At 34.1% G+C, this 18,504-nt stretch overlaps 1 protein-coding gene across 1 annotated transcript in view; it reads left to right on the top strand.

Annotated features, from left to right (window-relative positions):
* The window catches only part of LOC123667608 (thyroid receptor-interacting protein 11-like), a 65,032-nt gene that overhangs the window by 33,418 nt on the left and 13,110 nt on the right, over positions 1-18,504 (top strand). The gene's annotated exons all lie outside the window — the stretch shown is intronic.

The following is an 18,504-nucleotide window of genomic DNA, read 5'->3' as shown; positions in this document are numbered from 1 at the left end:
AATACTGACAGTTATTTGCAGCCGTCCAAAGCAGGGGTGGGTAGCTAGTATCTTTGTAAAGTTGGACCTGGTTTTAGCCGACTTCAAATAGATAAAGGTGATACTCAATTCGACTCTATTTTTTTATGTGCAATATTATCTAACTTATTACTAGGTGTGTACTATGTTCATTTTTTTATTCAAAAGCTTGTCACGTGATCCCGTTTAAATTTGAACGAGATCTGACGAGTGGTTTGAGCCGTCCCTAATACTTTGTTTAATTGACTATTTTTTCCACTACATGCGTTGCTGATATTCTGATTTTGTAATTAGAGATCTTTAGTTCCAGATGTTTTCGGTAAAGTTAATCTTGAACATACGTTGCTAATAGATTTTATCAGTAGAATGTAAAATTCTTAGGAAGTCTTTAGATCCTGTTTCGTTTTGACAAATGATTTGGATTCACAGGTTTCGATTTCGATATATCTTTTATATATCATCGTCATTATCATCACTTCAGCCTATCCACTACTAGACATAGGCCTTCCCAAGTTCGCGCCAGACATCTCGGCTTATAATTTTATTAAAAAAATTTAAACAATTAAATATCCTAAATATATTGCTAAGCGAAAAATTCGAAAACGTAGGTAGACGAAAAAATAGTCAAGTAAACACGTATTATCGAAGATTACTCAAAAAGTTTTTATCAGATCTCAATGAAATTTAAATTTGGCTAAATGATAAATATCAGCTTTCGATTAAATTAAAAATCATCAAAATCGGTACACCCAATAAAAAGTTATGCGGTATAATACAACGTAGGTCGACGAAAAAATACGTATTATTAGATATAACTCGAAATGTGGTTGTTAGTTCTCAAATAAATTTAAAGGGGACCAAACGACACACACCATCTTTCGATTCAAAACTTCCAAACTTCCAAAAATTTTTTGTATATCGGTTCAACCAGTCAAAAGTTTTGAAGTAACTAACATTTTAAAAAATTACAGTCGAATTGAGAACCTCCTCCTTTTTTCGAAGGCGGTTTTAAAAATATTGAAAATTGTGCAGAAAACTAATAAAAAAATTACGACCATATAAGTAGTTTAAACAACGTTTGACAGTGCACAAGACAGTCTGTCAAGTTAGCTTGTATAACTATATAATATAATATGTAAAGCAAAAACTTTGTACCCCTTTTTACGAAAATTGCGCGTACGGAAGAGTATGAAATATCAGTTTATTTAGAAAAGGAATGTATAATGCTAATATTTTTTTTTAAATTATGTATAAAAATGATTTAAATCAATAAAAAAAAAAACATTTCACACATCACCATGTGTTTGATACACGCTCCCATATATACTCTTTTGTTTATTAATTGTAGGAGTATAATATTTGACAACAGAACCTTAATAATGTTCAAACTTATAATTTCGACCACTGGGTGACCACTAATTATTATAATATAGTTTTTGGAAATGTTTAATTCTGTACTTCAACCACACTACCATATCTTCGACTATTCTTTAACCGAAGTATAACTTCGTTGGCCAGGTAATATTTTTTATTCACACTATAAAAGCTATTTCGCGATTTGTTATTTGTTTTTAAAATAACCCTTCAGTTCGGAAGTGTGATTGATGCGTGTGGGCCTTCGCAGTTTTTATTTTTCTTGCTTTTTTTTTGTTGTTGTCTTCAAGCTTGTTTGTTTTCGGCCTTTGACTGGCCTTCGATAAGCTCTGTATTGCGTTTCTCTGTTTTTCTTGCGACTGTATGATGTTTTTTTGTTTTCATTTGACTTTTTTGATTTTTTTCATTGATTTGATTTAAATACGAAATAAGGAATAACTTTATAGTTTATACAACAAAACCCAGCAAAACGACATCTATTGTTCAAACATGGAACTAAAACGAATGCGTATATAAAATTTTCTCATTATTGTAACACGCTTTACGACTGCTGGGAAATGCGAAATTTTAATTTGAACGCTTAAAACCATAATAATGCGAGTAGGAAGTAATAATTTCCTCAATAAAAACCTAACACCGAATAAACCGTGAACTATGCGCCCGCGCAGGCTTTATCGTTCAGCAAACATTCTCTCTCTATCGCTCTCTGTGTTCTCGTGTCGCATTCTCGCTCGCACGCGTCGGCCATGTTGTCTCCATTGCTAGGCAACGGGTTTGTTTACACAGGGCCGCGACGAAGTTGAATGATCGATATTGTATGCAAAAGTTTATACATCTAAACGTAATAAAATTGTTGGTTCGCTTGTAGCATTTTATAAGTTCTGAGATTGGTTTCATTTCGGCCAGTAGGTATTAATATTATAAGGAATTGGTTAAGGTTCAATCGTATTAACGCGTAGAAAACCAAAACGATTTGAAACATACTTAGTAGTCTGTTCAAATATAGCCTGTATGCCCCGTGAGGTATTAATTAGGCTGTAAAATGTTAGTTGTAATTCTGGAAGTGAAACAGCTATTATTGAACATTCTTAATGCGTACGGCCAAAAAATGGAACTCTCTACCAGCGTCTGTGTTTCCGGATAACTACAACCTGGGGATCTTTAAGTCGCGAGTGAATAGGTTACTTCTAGGCGAGCGTGCTCCATCCTAGACCGCATTTTCACTTAACATCAGGTGAAATAGTGGTCAAACGCAAGCTTATAATTACATAGTATAAAACCAAGTCGCTTCCCGCTGTCTGTATGCTTAGATCTTTAAAACTACCCAGCGGATTTTGATGCGGTTTTCTTTAGTAAATCGAATGATTTCAGAGGAAAGTTTATATGTATAATACATGCATAATATACTCGTAGTGGAGGAAAACTGATAGTTTTTGTAACCGTGCGAAGCCGGGACGGGTCACTAGTCTTAAAATAAAAAATCAAAAACTTTTCTCAGTTTATAATGGTTAAATATAATTGTTGAATTTTTTTTTCTAAATTTTTTTTATCTACATCCAGAATCGTTGATAGCTTCACATTTTAATTAATTAGGGAATATTGTCTGCATTGTAAATTGACTCTTCAAATTGAATAATTTTTCAGTGCTTTTGCAGTATGCGAATAAATATTTTTTATTTTCGTTTTTGGGGTCTAAGTAAAGATTGAAACATAAAGTAACGCTCTAAAATGACGATTTTAAAAGTACTTTTGGAGGATATTTGTATAGAAAAAAAAATAATTTTAATTTTTCTTTTCCAAGTATCGAATGATAGTAAAATGAAAAACAATTGTAATTCGGGGCAGGTAGTTTAGTACAAACATACTATATGTAAATATATAATGCATTTGTATATCATATTGTAGTGGGAACGTTACCGCAATGTTTCATTGTTCGGACCGCAAATTCCTCTGACACCTATTTAGACCACACATTCGAACTTCAAGGTAGTTCTGAGTAGGTTTTTAGGGTAAGAAGACGCAATATTGATATTTAAGAACTAAGATCTAAGATCTAGTACTTATATATTTGTAACCATGTAGCATGAAATATGCTGTGTGGCTACGGCACTAAAGAATTTAGCCACCCCCTCTCTTCTCGTGGGTGTCGTAAGAGGCGACTAAGGGATAACAAGGTTCCACAACCACCTTGGAACTTAAGAAGCCGACCGATGGCGGGATAACCATCCAACTGCTGGCTTTGAAATACACAGGCCGAAGACGGGCAGCAGCGTCTTCGGTGCGACAAAGCCAGTACTGCGGTCACCAACCCGCCTGCCCAGCGTGGTGACTATGGGCAAAACACATGAGTTCACGTTATTTTTGGCGTGAACTTGTGGAGGCCTATGTCCAGCAGTGAACTGTATAGGCTGTAATGATGAGCATGAAATATCACATTTAAAATTTGGATCAGCTCGACTGGGGATGTACCTTGACAGAAGATCACAGCTAAATGTAATCAAATATCATCTCAAGTAGTCTTGTGTTCCTGTACGACTAGTAGAACTCCCGGGTAGGGTCGGAACAAGGGCAATGTAAGGCGACCATAGGCTAAAGTAACTGCTTTCCATCTTGGGGGCCTTATAGGAAGTAACCCGCGATATACGGCCGTTAAGGTTGTCAACTCAGATGGGTTGGACTAATAGGCTTTCAAAAATACTTTTTAATTGTTTATAGCCGTTATGTACAGTGACCATTAGCCCTACCATAATATTTTCTAAGTAACTCATTATTTTCGTAGTTTAGTTTTTTGTGATAATGTATACATGTTTGATGCAAGCGTTAAGTATCAGTTAAATTCAGTTGTAAATATATCTAGTGCCTAAACTACTGTTTCTACTTGATTGAACTTTTCTTTTACATATAAATGGTATATAGTATATGTGGTTTAATTTAAAGCATCTATATTGTATCCTGTATGTAATAAAATGTATATAACGTCATTCCAGTTTAGTCAACGTCAGTCAGAAGGGAACGCAAAGGGACAGTTCGGACCTCAGCTACTTACGTTACATGTTAGCTGATCGGTTCCAACCGCAGCTTTAGTGCCAACTACTGTTAATAATGAGTGAATGTGTGTATGTTTAATAGATTTTTACAAGTGGGTACAAGCTAGAACATTAAATTTAACAATCTGACAAATATAAGTAGTTTGAGTACAAGATAGGTCTTAACCTCTCTCTTAATCTATTAATTGATTTTTTTTAATTGTTTTGATACTTTTTAACTTAGCCTTTTTTAATGAAATTGCTATAGTTAAGTTTCGTATAAGTTTCATGTTAATTATTTTTATTTTCTTAATTTTCTTTTTTTTTGTTGTCTACTAACACCATTTTTAATTTTTTTAATTTTTTAAAATTTCTGAATATTTAGTTTTTTTTTTGATTTTCGATTTTACTTTTACTTTATTTAATTTTATTTTTACTCATTGATTTTTTAATATAATTTTGTTTTGTTTTTAATTCTAAATTTTGTCTTGTTGTACTAACCCAATATAGACTTAAAATCTAGTCTGAAATAAAGTATTATTATTATTATTATTATTAAATGTTAACAATATAAAACGTATCCTTCTGCTGAGCCTACGCATCCTTGTTCTACACGAAGTAAGGGGCATATACCCAGTAATCGATTGTTATAGGTTTAATCGTAATAATATAAAAATGTTGTTAAAGGTATATAAATTATGTTCATTAAAAAAAAAAATACTCACAATGAAAATAATGAACACCCAGGGCTTTTAGTCGGCGCGAGTGCGACATCCATAACAGATCTCTTCTGGGTCAACAAAAAAAGTTACTCATTCATTTTGGGGTATTTTTATAATTTTAAATGCGCGGGAAAATTGTCAAGTCGTCTACGTATGTGCTGGGTATGTTCTAGCTGTCTGACTTCTGTTAATGATACAGCTTAGCATTTTATGGTTGAAAATAATATTATTTACTTTTTCGATACATAGATGTGTCTAATTTCATTCTTAGTTTCATTAGTTCTTTATTGTGTACAGAAAAAAAACTATTGTATAAACATTTTTGAATATCATATCAAAAATTGACCGCTCCAGCGGGACTCGAACCCGCGTCTCCGACCGACCGTGTCGGCGCTCTAGCCAATTAAGCTATGGAACGATGTACCCGCCAGAGCGAAATTCTTGATATGATGATTTCTATTTTCGGTTTAAGCGAACCGTGGCGCCGTCTATAGTGAGTTCTTTACAGAGACCCGTAACTATTCAAAGTTTCATATTACAATGAAAATCTTTGACAGGAGACGACACCATGCTATTTTTAATATGTACGATTTTATTTTTGTGTACCCACACATTAGGAATTCTAAACATTTTTGAATATCATATCAAAAATTGACCGCTCCAGCGGGACTCGAACCCGCGTCTCCGACCGACCGTGTCGGCGCTCTAGCCAATTAAGCTATGGAACGATGTACCCGCCAGAGCGAAATTCTTGATATGATGATTTCTATTTTCGGTTTAAGCGAACCGTGGCGCCGTCTATAGTGGGTTCTTTACAGAGACCCGTAACTATTCAAAGTTTCATATTACAATGAAAATCTTTGACAGGAGACGACACCATGCTATTTTTAATATGTACGATTTTATTTTTGTGTACCCACACATTAGGAATTCTAAACATTTTTGAATATCATATCAAAAATTGACCGCTCCAGCGGGACTCGAACCCGCGTCTCCGACCGACCGTGTCGGCGCTCTAGCCAATTAAGCTATGGAACGATGTACCCGCCAGAGCGAAATTCTTGATATGATGATTTCTATTTTCGGTTTAAGCGAACCGTGGCGCCGTCTATAGTGAGTTCTTTACAGAGACCCGTAACTATTCAAAGTTTCATATTACAATGAAAATCTTTGACAGGAGACGACACCATGCTATTTTTAATATGTACGATTTTATTTTTGTGTACCCACACATTAGGAATTCTAAACATTTTTGAATATCATATCAAAAATTGACCGCTCCAGCGGGACTCGAACCCGCGTCTCCGACCGACCGTGTCGGCGCTCTAGCCAATTAAGCTATGGAACGATGTACCCGCCAGAGCGAAATTCTTGATATGATGATTTCTATTTTCGGTTTAAGCGAAACTATTGTATAATCATTTTCCCCATCTGAGACATGTTGGTATTTCCTCGCCTTCCTTTAAAATAACTTATGCAACGTTGCATTTGTGTTAATCACAATTAACACACACAAATACAATTTATAGATTTGATATTTGCGTAGATACGACACCATTGACAAGATCATCGAAACCTTGTACCTACATACATAATCAGTTCGATGTGCTAACTAAGTTTTTATTATAACATTCGTGCTTATTTTATGTACTTGTTATCAGAGACTTTGACCGTATTGAATTGAATTAAACTAGCTGTTTAACGTTGCTTCGTTTGTTAATTTTATGACTGAGTTACCTGTTTATAAATAAAACATTTTTTTTAATTCAAATTCGCTTATGTTAGATAGAGATTTTTATTACGATTTTTTCACTTCTTATACCTTTATTTTATACAAGTCTGAAAACAAGCGTACGGCTCACCTGATGGTTAGAGATTACCATAGCTTATAGACGCCTGCAACACCAGGAAGCATCGCAAGCGCGTTGCCGACCCTACCCCTAATCGCCCCTAGGAGCTCTGGTCACCTTACACACCACAGGAACACATCGCTGCTTAAGAGTAGCATTATGTAACTGTATTCTTTTGAATGGTCGAGCTACTTCTTCAGTCAGGCTGCTGAAGATTTTGATAAACACATTTCAAAAGAAACATCGAATCCATTTCAACAAAAAATTGAATTAAGAACCTTCTTATAACGAAACATTTTTTTCGTATTTTATCGCGGCTTATTTAGTTTGAGTTGAAGGACTGTCCTCCCGTGAACATGGTTGCTGTAAAGTATCCGATGAAATCCAAAAAAGTTGTATATTTCTAATGAAATAAAAAACAATTTGAGAGCCTCCTCCTTTTTGTGTCGTTTAAAAAGATGGTCGCATTAAAATAGATGAATATTTCGTGATCATAAATTACAGGCATGCATTGTGCATCCATGGTGTTTTGCGTCAAGGCCAAATCATAATTTGAAGCGAACATAAATATGTTTCACCATGACCGACTTACTAGTTTTCCGCCACGCTTTTATGTTTTACGTGACGGACACCATAACTGCATTAGAATGAATGTTTGTTCTCACGGCGTTGCTTTTTTGTCCCTTATTAATTGTGATGGAAGTTATTTCTGTACAGATAGAAAATGTTAAAAGTACTAATAAATACCTTATGTGTATATATTTTTTTAAATTGAATAAGTACCCCACACGCAAAAAAGGTTTTACTTTCAGTCAAGAAACTTAAAAAAAATCACGATAAATATCTCGATGGTCTGTACAAATGTTTTTCAAGGACTAGTGTCAACGACCATTTTTAAAATAGCATATTGCTATATCACAGTGCTGGCGCGTCACCAACTAAATCACGATAAAAAATTTATCAATATCACAATAATTTCTAATTACACACAAACTGACATACTCGTGTACTAGCTCTTTGTCATATTCATAGATTCAACTATCAAATGATTAAGTTGTTCTACTTGATACAAAGTATTAGAAGTGTCTGTCTAAATAAGTTTCTCAACCCAATACAAAATTTTACATTTTAAAATCAAATACCCTTTAAAATTCAACGTACACATTGTCTAACGAATAACCGTCAATCATACACCGTCAATGTGACATTGGCCCATGCACTCTGAATGGACCAGGTGTATCGTCATCTGCATACATCTTATCTCTAAACCTGACACATAAATATAAACCTTAAATCAATTAGTATTAGGTTTAAAATTATTTAACGACGTCGTAGACATAATACGTTAAACTATGTAGAGTCCTTCAAACGTGTCATTAGAGGGTTTTAGTGTTTCTTCTTACAATAGGAAAACACGTATGAGAATAACCTTTATTACAGATGCATTTGAAGTACAATAAGCTATATTTGACGGTAAATGGATAACATATTGTACATTCGAAAGTGCACCTTATAACTTAACTGTTAAAGCTTAAATTCAATCTGTATTCTAAATTGTATTTGAAATCATTTCATTGAATTTTAAGTCTTATCGACTTGTGTTACAGTTCGTTTTCGTTCGTCGTCGATTACGCACGCGACTCGTTACGCTATTGCAATCGTGAAGGACGTAAAGTCATGTGAAATTGATTCTATTTAATTATATTCAATAACTATCTGTAGAGATACATCGATTTGTATAATAGCTAAATTCCGGGTTCAGGTGTAGGGCCCTGCGGAATTCCCTAAGGTCTTATACGAACTTGAGTACGTTTCGTGGATTTATTGTACAAGTTACTTCAGGTAAATCCCCTTATAGTCATAATGACATCTTAAATAGCCTATTATCTTTCTGAAAATATATAATTACCAGCAAAACTCTTCAGGTCGAAATATTTTTGTCTTTTCGTTTCGTTTCTTATCGACCTTTTAAACTTTTTATTTAACTTAAATATTATACAATAGTACTTACGAAGAAACATTTGTTTGTGTTAAAAAGTATTAAAATTGATAAGAATCGTCGTGATTATAAGGATTTAACGATAGATGTAATGATAACAAACGTTTACTACTGGTTTAAATATCAATAAATAATATTTGGTCGTAAAGTATACGTATGTACACAGATCATTTATGACGACGCGTTGGCGCAACGGACACAGCACTGGTTTGTGGCTGTTGCGCTGGCGGTTGCGGGTTTGATCCCCGCACATGACAAACATTTGTATTGGCGATACATATGTTTGTGCAGTCCTTGTAGCTCTCCCCACTGTGCCTCAGAGAGCACATTAAACCGTCGGTCCCGGTTTTTATCATGTAAACCTCATAGCGATCGCTACTCATAGTAGGGAATATATCCGACAACCCGCATTGAAGCAGCGTGAAAGAGGTATATGCCCAGCATTACAATACCCTAATATTACAGGCTGAAGCGTTAAGGTGTATGTGTACTTAAATTGTTTGTTATTGTCGTTAATTTTATTGAATACTATTACGTTGCAACAGGTAAAGCCGCGGTTAAAAGTAGCGGAATCGTAAAGTGCTTTTTGATATAAAAAGTTTTATCACTCACAATAGGAACACAATACTGTACTGTATTATTTGGCTGTGATCTTCTGTAAGGTCGAGGTACTTCCCCAGTCGGCTTGCTCCATATTTTGAACTCTGTCCTCTGTCCAGTAGTATGTATATTTATATACTTATATTAAATGGCACATTTATAGAAACGCTAAAAGCCGGATTGATAATATCGACAGCGTTTGTACCTTATGTCTGTTACCTTTAAAATCGATGAACCGTTTTAAATGTAACTCAATACTTATTGTTAGTCGCTGTACACCTGCTGAATGTTCTCAGCTAGAAGGTTTACTAAAGTTGAATTTTTGGCGCGAACTGGAGAGGCCTATGTCCAGCAGTGGACTACGATAGGCTTGATTGAAGAATGTGTAGTATTAGATAATACAATAATAAGCGCCTACCACTCAATAGCTCTCAGTAGGATGAGAATCCTATGTTGGTGATTTTGAAACACAACACATAAGCACATATCCCCAGATCATTAAGATCATCTGTATAGACTATTCCAATATTTGTAAAATGTGGGGATTAAACCCGCAACTGTTGGCTCGTCAGTTGCTATGACCAACTCGTCAAGGTGACGTAGTAATAGTTACGTAATTATTTAGAATTTTCGATAGCTAAATAGAATCTAATGATTTTGATTTTTAGTTTAAATAAAAGAAAATGTATTTGAATTGCCTTGCGGTTTTATCCATATTGTACACGATATATCCTTTTTCTTTTACATAAAATATCAAAATGCTAAGTTTGTTTTCTTATAGTGTGTTATCGAACAAAAAATCGTCAATAAGAAGTTGCTGTTGAACGATGAGTTGAATGATCTATCTGACATTCAAAAATTATTAAAATATAAAACTAACATGAAGAAATATTACGATTTCATAAATTAGCTAAAAATGGTGTAGTATCGTTATTCATCTTTTATTATTTACGTTAAAAATATCCTCTGAAGAGGAATGAGTTATAGAAGCAAAAACTCTTTTAATCTCACTCTCTGGCGAAATTTTCAATAAATAATCAATCAATCAATTCTTAAAAGAAAAGTTTTGTACAAAACGGGCAATTTACAGGCTGGTTTCGGTTACCGTGTCTCAGGTATTACGTTGTATTTTCTACAGTTCAAACAATACTTATTCAAATGCTTCTTTCATATGTCATTTCAATAATATTTATGTAATTCGGTTACGACATAATGAGACAGTACTATTACACACCAAGCTTCATCTCGGAACTAGTCACAACACGCCAACAAACAATAGTTCATGTTTACAAAACTCACCGCCTGAACGCAGCTGGCAGTACTCCGCCGGCTATTGTTATAGCACATATTGAAAAAATAGTAACACGATATTTAGAATTATTAAAAGAAAACGCTAAAGAAAATGTAGTAATTCATGAAGACAGTATTAGTGAATAAGTTATTGTAGAGACTAAAGAATCCACGGGAGATATAAATGATAAGATCGAAGAAACAGTAACACATAATCTTAAAATACAAGTTATATAAAATAAAATAAAGAAGATGTTAAGTTATTATAAAGCCAATGACGAACGACAAAAATGAAGATACATTGTTTAATAGAATAAAAAGTGAAATCATAAATGATAGTAAATGACGAACAGCGCTTATGTAAATATTATATAGTTTACTGAGCGTAATAATAACTATTTTACGTGTGTGAGTGATATTAAATAATATTTACTATCTGGTAAATTGTGAATTTTGTACAGAACTATTTTGTCCATCACTTCCATATGTGACGGTAAAATAAAATGAAATCTCTAAAAGCGTTCTTTGGAGTTTTTCAAGTTTTGCAAATCTACGTACATACGTGGCACTTTAGGGATTTCGATCAGGTAATAAATTTCAGTAAATAAAGATATAATAAATATATTTTATAGTGCTATAAAATCTGCAATATCCACTACATTAATATCGGTATTTTCATCATTAGGGTCAAATTGTGCTGTGTCGTAAAATGTTGCTGAATCCTCAGCTAGATTGGACCCGATTACGTTTTTATGTTTCCACTAATATTAAGAAATATTTTTGCTCTTTTGAAACTATAAATAATACATTATCTAGATTTATTTTAATACTAAATGTAACTGAGACTTTTTTGACTATCTTTTTGCAATAACAAATTATATATTTTAACTAGCTGCACCCCGCAAACGATGTTTTGCCATATATTTTATTACCCGATTTGCACACAAAATTTCATAATATTCTATTAACCCTCTTAACCCCCCCCCCCCCTAATAACTTAGGGGTATGAAAAATAGATGTTGTTCGATTCTCAGAGCTACCCGATATGCACACACAATTTCATGATAATCGGTCTATCCGTTTCAGAGGAGTTTAACTACAAACACCGCGACACGAGAATTTTATATATTAGATTTTCTAGCAGTTTTGTATTATTTTCTAACGTTTATTTTCCAATATATCTTTGAATAAGAGTTAAATACTTAAATATGCTTCATGATAATAATAGGTGTAGCTTTATTATAAATCTGAAGCTACTTTTAATTCGCAATAAAGATTTGACGTTAATCAACCCTCGGTCGGCCATATACACTGTTACTGACTGAGAAGACTCGGCAAGAAATTGTGCAGCCTTATTAGAGATAAGAGTTTGTAAAGATTTTAATAATTCGAAGACGTTGCTATTCGTGTCCGAGTGTAAGTAATTGTATAAATAAATAGAAATAAGTAGAACGAGAATCATTACTAAAACGCACAAACGACAAACGAACAAAATTCACACCTTGACCGGTTTCCCGGCAATTCTGAGCGTCTAATCGCCTACCGTTTGTTGTTGCGTAAAAACTCATTGTCCCGCCCTGCGACACGCGACCTGTGTCGAATCGTTTATTTAATACCGTCTCTTTATGAATGAATGAAGATAAATTTTAACTCACACAGGTGTATCTAAAATTTATTTTTCGTTGTAATTCGTTTCTGATTCGTGCACGTGAATATGGCGGCGTTTATTCCCGACGTCTATACAGGCTTGCCAGAAATATTTGATTCATCTATGATCGAAAGTCGCAAAATATTCTTAGCAGTCGCCCAATGAAAGTTTGAATATACACTAGGATCTGTCTGTCAGTTTTTTATAACAGTCTTTCATAACAGATTCGAAATTAAAAATTATTTATTTAAAATATTATTAACTTACATGATGTCCCAAGATACAAAAGATAAAATAAAAGATACAGATAAAATATATTGACTCAATTTCAAAATTAAAGGAAGAATATTGGGACATTAAAAAAAAAAACAATATTTTTTGTAACGATTTTTGTACTTTTAACTTGTTGCTAACGCTGAGGATTAAAAAGAGCCTAATTTGCGACTTATCGCCCAAACTTAAAAAAAGGAGCGTATCCATGAAAAAATAGCCCAATTTGCGACAAATCGCCCCATCTGGCAACACTGCGTCTATATGCTACGGTTACCGCTTGCCATCAGGTGGGTCGCACACTTTTTTGCCGACCTAGTTGAATAGAAACCAAGGAATGCTAAGCACTCACCCTATTCAAATTTTTGTCGTGTATCCATGATGGTGTCAGAAATTTGAGGCAGTTTTATCGATCAATTAAGATGAGCTTGATTTGTCGCGAATCGTCCCAATAATATAGCTGTCAAGTAGTGTTGTGTTACTACACTGAGTAATATAGCCTAATTTTATGATTCAAAATGCTTTTGAAGCCTACTCGAATAAACAAATTTGATTGGACTATAAAAACCTAGGTCGTCACCAAACAACTCATGCGCCAACAATGGATCCATAAAACGCCTTTTTCTTGAACCTTGAGCCTAGATCAAGTCTCGTTACTTATTTACGACTAACAACTGACCTCAGATGCCTAGGTCCTAGAAACATAAATAATAATCAATACTAATTTTATAAAACTGCAGTGTTTGTATGTGCTTATCACAGGTACTTACGAGTATCGATCTATGTATAATAGGTGCAAAAACTTTACCGCTGACCATTACGCGTGCTTCTGCATTTATATATATATATATATATATATATATATATATATATATATATATGCAGAAATGCGTCTGTTATCTGTGCGTTGTACTTCTACACAAATTGTAAACAACGCTTTCTGTCCTGCAACATTGCTACACCTACATGCGGCTTACCGAGCGTTTGCTGATAACGACTGATAAAAGATAACACAATCTTAACACCGTTCAAACAACGCGGTGACCGTTACAACGCCGGCTGTTTACGTGGTCATTTAGAAACTGGTCTTTTATACTATATTATTTATACATAGACTTATATATTAGTCATTAGCTTAAGTTTATAATCTTAAAAATCCAACAAACGATTTCACAATCGCCTGTAGCTAATTTTAATCTTGGAATTGTTTTTTATAGTTTGAGAAGCGAATAAAATCTAATACTAAAATTAATAATTTTGAAAAGATAAAACAAAAATCCAGAAGTAAGTTTTCTGATTTGAATACTGTATACTTTGCATCGTAAACTATGCATTTATTTCAGAACCGTTAATATTATTAGTATTTCTTTTAAAAGTATTGTCAGTAACGAGTCGCTACCAGTTCGTTTATCTATCTTTCACGCATCACTTGCTGGAGGTAAACTTAAACCCGTTTCTATAATACATTAAAAGAGATACATATTAACTAATTACTTGAAACGGAATTTTTTCACGAAAAAGTATTGTGCGAGACATTTTTGTTGCTACCTGCGTTTTCATCGCCGCCATCTTGACGACAATTTTAAATAACGAATTTTTAGTACCGTCGAACTGTATTGAACCAATCGATAAGCTTGTCACTATTTTTTATATTTTAAGTATTTCTAACAAGCGTACGGTTCTCTTTATGGTAAGCGGTTCCCATAGCCCATGGATATCTATATCAGGTGTATCACTAGCACGTTTCCGACCATTTTTAGAAGCTCTGGCTACCATACTTTACTTGACTGTGATTTTCTGTAAGGTTGGGGTACTTTCCCAGTCGGGCTACTCCAGATTTTGGGCTTGTTGTTTTCGACTCTGCCAAACCTCTAAAAATTGCTGGGCAAATGCCTGTCCTTCATACAGAAGAAAGGTTGGAAATTAATTTACTATCTTTTATGCATCACTTGCTTAAGTTAAACTTAAATCCTACACTACTTACACTGCTCCGTTGCAGATTGAAGACTCTACCAGAAGTAGGTAATGATACATAAACATCAAATTTTAATGCCGAAAAAAGAGTTTGTATTTGAACTCATTGAAATAGCAAATTGTTTCTTTCTTTCTTTTTTTATACAATAGTAATGACTTTATAAAACAATAAAAAATACGTTACGTTTGATTAAATGTTATCTATATTCATATTACATACCGCAACAAATAGATCGTATATATTGGACCTCTTTGAAATTGCGATTTCTTTTTTAATTCTTAATAATTATTTTGTAATATTTTTTCTATATTCTAAATTTAAAAAGAACAGATATATAAATCGCGTTGCTCGTGTTGGTAACATTGAGACATTAGTTCCACGACAGTGAGCGGAGAGCAAGGACGCGTGATTGTATTTCATATATTATTAATATTTTCCCAAGATTTTTTTGTTTGGTCCTCATTATATCAATTAGAATTAAAGCTTTAAAATTATATGTGATTTAAGGAAAGTCTTTATCACTTTTAATCTTCTCATACGAATCATGTAAAGATGTAAAGGCTTCTGATTTTTCTGGACATTTATTACGTACGTTATTGTATTAGTATAATGCGTAAGTTTAAATAGATGTGTTTCTCAACGACAGAACGGCTTAATGGATTTTGATAAAATTTGGCACAGGTATGGAACTGGTCTTTTTTAAATAAAATGTTTAACCCTAACGGAATCAGTTTTGAATATGATTGCTATCATTTTCAAATGTTTTCTCCAACTACGCAAGCAAGGGAGTTTTGTTTTTAACATATTTTATTTCTCTCGCCTCTATCTTGTAGAGCCGACGATAAACCCGAAAGTTAGCCCATATACTTATTTATTAGTTTTCGGTGGTAGCTCCAGGATCATCATCATTTCAGCCTATCACAGTCCACTGCTGGATATAGGCCTCCACAAGTTCACGCCAAAAATGGCGTGAACTCATGTGTTTTGCCCATAGTCACCACGCTGGACAGGCGGGTTGGTGACCGCAGGGCTGGCTTTGTCGCACCGAAGACGCTGCTGCCCGTCTTCGGTGTGTGTATTTCAAAACCAGCAGTTGGATGGTTATCCCGCCATCGGTCGGCCTCTTAAGTTCCAATGTGGTAGTAGAACGGTGTCCAATCCAAATTCCAACAAGGGCTAAAACCTGCATGTGTGTGTACATTAGTGTTACAACATGACTCAGTTAGTCGTAAAGCGTAGATAACTTATCATGTTTGAACAGGCGCTTAAGTATAAAGCAGTGCGCGCACGTACGAACGAATACACTTTTTACGTTTATTGGATATGTTACACAACAGGCAGAGAATTTTCACGTAACATTCGTTCCATAAGTCACACACACACACACAAACTCAGAGTTCCTAATAATTAAATAACTGTGACATAACGATATTGTTTGTATAGAGCTTGGAAGAAAAAGTTAGTGGAGAGGAGGGTGAGGTCGCTGTAATTCTATAGGATTCGATTATTTTATGTTTTGTCAAGACCTGACATTGCATAGGTACCTAATTGTCATTATGACAGTTTCTGTCAGGTATTTTGTCACTGATGTGATTAACGTTAATTTATATAAGGTTAAATATAATTTGTTTCTCAAAAGAATACAATTCACTTACATGAGAAATTGTATACACTAAAATGAAACAAAAATGTATATGTTGATTGCATCGCAATACAATATAAACAATTCATAGTTGAAGCAAGAAACGAACAATGTGGAGGGTAGGATTAAAATATATCTTAAAATAAATTAATAATTTTTAATAAAAAAATACATATATATAGTTTAAATTTCGTATAATACCAAATAAACGGGTAAGACGACACGTTAGCACAGCGGTCTTTGCACTTTCTGTTACGCTGGCGGTCGCGGGATCGATCCGCGCTCACTATAGACATCTGTGTTATGCAAATGTATATTTGTAGTGGTCTGGGCGTTTGTACTTGTGTATTGTGTGTGTTTCCGGATCTCATGAGATATTCCTGGTGGGGTAGTATTAAGCATTTATATATTATTCGAAGTGTTTATTTATGTGCTAAAGTACGATGTTCGATGTTCGTACTTACGTGTGAACACAGCTTAATATATACTTTTTCACTCGAAACTCGTCTCTATTGATACAACCATAAGGATGAAATTGCACCAAAAAAAATTGTAGTGGTATGCGTTTTTTTTTTAACTCTAGTTAACTCTTTGTTCTCTGTCATCGTTTATTAGTAGATAGAATAAACCTCGTTCAAAAGACAGGATAAGCGTGTCTTAATGTCCAATATTTGTAAAGTTTTAGATTATTTCCTGTGTGTGATAGTCTGAAAATATCTCACTGATCTATCGATCTGCTACTTTGTTTTATATAGTTTGGTGGGTTTATATATTTTGGTGGGTTTATATTTATTATTTTTGAAAATTATATAACTATCACTGCAATAGGACGTTATTACGTGTCCTAGATTCTATTAACCAAGTCCAGAAATGGAGGAGGTTCTCAATACGACTTTATCTTTTTTATGTGATTTACCTCATACATGTTTACTATCTGTATTAATTCGAATTCACTCGTATACGAAAGTTGGTGCTGCAGGGCTATTCTGTAAATAACAATTTCGATATCGAGCTTCACCTGAGTGACAGCGCTCACTTCGAAAGCGAACCCACTTCACCTTGGTTTGGAATTCTGTAAACATTCCGTACGCACAAGCGATGTGAAGTGAGTGTCGAATCGAAGAGCGGCAATTTAGAGCTGTGTTTATTTTATCGATATTCTTTTCTTATGACTTTATTTTAGAATATGTGCATGAAGTCAAGTGTCGAATCAAGTGTCGAATCAAGTGTTGAATTGTGATGTGTGAAGCGGTAAATCCCCTTACAGAATACCGAATTCATACTATTAAATGTCAACGTTCTCACGCAACAGGGTTCGACTCGTCGCCGCACTCACAAGTGTGACGCTACGGGACTGTCGAGTTTTAATGAATACGAATTTGATATCTCACCGCGGATTCCGCTGTCGAGACACGAAAATGTTCTTACAGAATAGCACTACTGGTCGTGTGGTCTCATTTAAATTTGACTGCGATCTCGTTAGTACTTTTAATCCAACTTCAAAAACAGAGGAGGTTTTTAATTCGACTTAATTTTTTAGTTGATTGAGAGGTGCTTGTCATGTGGTCCCATTTAAGTTTTATTGAGATCTAACAAGTATTTTTTGAGTTGTCTCTATACAAAAATATGTTTTTTATGTTATTTTTATTATGTATAAAATTCAAAAATATATTTTATTAACCGATTTCAAAAAAGGAGGTGGTTACTCAAATCGACCGTATATGGACATACATACACACACATATATATATATTTATCCATGTTCGGGGATAACTTCGTTTATGAACCGATTTTAATAATTCTTTTTTTGTTGGAAAGAAGATATCCCGATGTGGTTCCATGATAAGGAAACCAGAATCTGATTATGGGTCCCAGAGAAATCGAGAGAAATCCTCGAAAATCCTAGTGACGACTAGTACGTTTGTTAATTTTTTCGCCTAAAAACTAACTGCAGACGTGTATCTCTATAAATGGTTATGTACATAAAATTATTAAGATGTATATACTTTACTTATTTACATATGCTTATATACTTAAGTACTTGGTAACGTACCGTTAATTTAAATATTATCAATGTGAAACAATTGTTC

The sequence above is a fragment of the Melitaea cinxia genome, chromosome 28 (assembly GCF_905220565.1).
Source record: "Melitaea cinxia chromosome 28, ilMelCinx1.1, whole genome shotgun sequence".
NCBI classification, from domain to species: domain Eukaryota; kingdom Metazoa; phylum Arthropoda; class Insecta; order Lepidoptera; family Nymphalidae; genus Melitaea; species Melitaea cinxia.
The sequence above is the reverse complement of the archived record's forward strand: the minus strand, read 5'-3'. Positions and strand labels throughout refer to the sequence as shown.